This window comes from Myotis davidii, unplaced genomic scaffold (assembly GCF_000327345.1).
Source record: "Myotis davidii unplaced genomic scaffold, ASM32734v1 scaffold229, whole genome shotgun sequence".
NCBI lineage: Eukaryota > Metazoa > Chordata > Mammalia > Chiroptera > Vespertilionidae > Myotis > Myotis davidii.
The window spans coordinates 192753-195308 of NW_006299517.1; the positions used below are offsets into that span (position 1 = coordinate 192753).

At 36.2% G+C, this 2556-nt stretch overlaps 1 pseudogene; it reads right to left on the minus strand.

Moving 5' to 3' along the window:
• Positions 1–1290: 1290 nt before the first annotated feature.
• The window catches only part of LOC102760202, a 4394-nt pseudogene continuing 3128 nt past the window's right edge, over positions 1291–2556 (minus strand).

Here is a 2556-nt window from a genome sequence, read left to right on the forward strand (position 1 = left end):
GATGGCGAACCTATGACACGCGTGTCAGAGGTGACACGCGAACTCATTTTTTTGGTTAATTTTTCTTTGTTATATGGCATTTAAATATATAAAATAAATATCAAAAATATAAATTTTTTTTACTATGGTTGCAAATATAAAAAAAAATTATTAATATTTCTATATGTGACATGGCACCAGAGTTAAGTTAGGGTTTTTCAAAATTTTGACACGCCAAGCTCAAAATGTTCACCATCACTGATCTAGATCATTGTTGTTGTTGTTTGTTTGTTTGTTTTGGGGGAGGTGGCAAAGTAATACTCAATGCCAGATTCTGTCTTTGCCAACAATTTTTTTTAACACAGCTTTGCTGTGGGAATTAGAATCATTTCATAAACCAATAGCATACAGGATAATATCTCTTAATAAGCCAAACAAAGAAATAATATACTCCAAACCAATGACAGATTCATCATACTATTCATCAAGGCAAAGGAAGATGAAAGGAATAAAGTCCAAATTTAACAGAAGTGCACCTTTTTATACAAAGACACACTTGGGAGAGATGGTGACCAACCAAGAGCTGATTTCTAGCTGCCAGCCCAAAACACATGCCTCTTTTGCTTAGAACACATTGCTGGGGAACGAAGATGCTGGCGTGAGCAGGCATGCTGATCTTTTTCCATGAGGCTACTGCATTGTTTCTCATAATTGACTATAAGGAGTCACCTTGCAAAGATTGGACCTAATGCCCCAAGAGTCTTTGGAGAGTTCTTAGGTTAGGGAAGAGCTGCCTTGCCCAAGTTGAGGCGCTTATCTACAACAATAGATGGAATGATGACATTCTGACATAGCTTACTTCATACTTATATCAACGCAACTTTTTGTCTATGGCATAAACAAATGAATTAAAACAGTTTCACTTAAGTCATAAACAAGTGGATTTGAAATCCTATCGAACCAATACACAACAATCATGTTTAGCCATATGTAATTATTCCTAACTGAGTTGTGAGTCTAGCTTCAACATGAGCATGCTCTTTCAGTCTATAGCAGTGGTTCTCAACTTTCCTAATGCCGCGACCCTTTAATACAGTTCCTCATGTTGTGGTGACCCCCAACCATAAAATTATTTTCATTGTTACTTCATAACTGTAATGAATCATAATGTAAATATCTGATATGCAGGTTGTATTTTCATTGTTACAAATGGAACATAATTAAAGCATAGTGATTAACCACAAAAACAATATGTAATTATATATTGTATAATATTTATTTCTAATTACAAATAAATGAAATTTTGTCTTGAAACATGGTGTAGCATAGGTAACAGTCTTAATATAACAACAGTAAACTACATTGCTACATTTTGCTACAGTATGCGTAAAAAGCCAATGTTAGTGTGAAGGTTGAGATTGCTTCTTTCTCACCAGATCAGAAATTCTCGGGGCAGTCTTTGCAAGAGCACAACGAAGATCATTTTCCACAACAAGTCTACTTCTGTATTTAGACTTGATAACCAGCAAGCTGGAAAACCCTATTTCATAAATATACATTGTTGGGAATGGAAGAAGAAGGTGCAACACAGTCTCAGACAGAACAGGATATGACTGCAAACACTTGATCCAGAATTTTGTAACTGGCATTGTAGAGAAATCAGTTCTTGCTGCATCATTGTTAATAGGTTCAATGAACTCCTCTTGTGCTGTCTCAGGAACACCTTCAACTTTGACTATGAATGGGCTTCTGGCAAGTGCAAATGGGGTGTCAGGTAGATTTGGAAAGTATGATGAAATTTCGTCTGCAAGCATGTGCAAGTGTTCTTTCACAGAAATTATCATCATAATCCTTTTGTCTGGTTCAATGTCATGTTCCTCAAAGAAAGCAGATAAGGTAGGCAACATGTAAATTTTATTTTCATCCAATTTTTTTTTGCCAAAGTTGAAGTTTCATTTGGAATGATCGGATCTTTTCAGACAAATCAAGGCATGTTGCATTTGGTCCTTGTAGTGATAAATTTAACTCATTCAAGATGGCAAAGATGTCAACCAAGTAAGCTATTTACTGCAGTTCACTTTTATTGCCGAAAAGTGCTTCGAACTGCGATCTTGCTTTCTGATTAAAAACGTTTAGAGGTCATCACGAAGCTCAAAAACACGTTTTGAAATTTTTCCTCTCAACAACCATCTTACTTCAGTGTGAAATAGCAGAGCATTTTTCGGCGCATCCAACTCTTTGCACAGTTGCAAAACAGTCAACTGTTTAAAGTGCTCACCTTTACAAAATTGACACAACTTATGACACTTTTCATTACTTCTTGTAACTCTTGTGGCAGCATCTTCATTGCTAATATTTGCCGATGAATCATACAGTGAGTTCTGATGACTTTTGGTGACTCATTCAGTACCAAACGTTGAAATCCAGATCGACATCCTAGCATAGCTGGAGCACCATCTATGCAAACACCACAAACCTTTTCCCAAGAGATCTTATGCTCTTTCAGAAATGAACCAACTGTGTCAAATACATCATGCGCAGTAGTTGTTGTTTCAAGAGGTTTGCAGAAAAGAAACT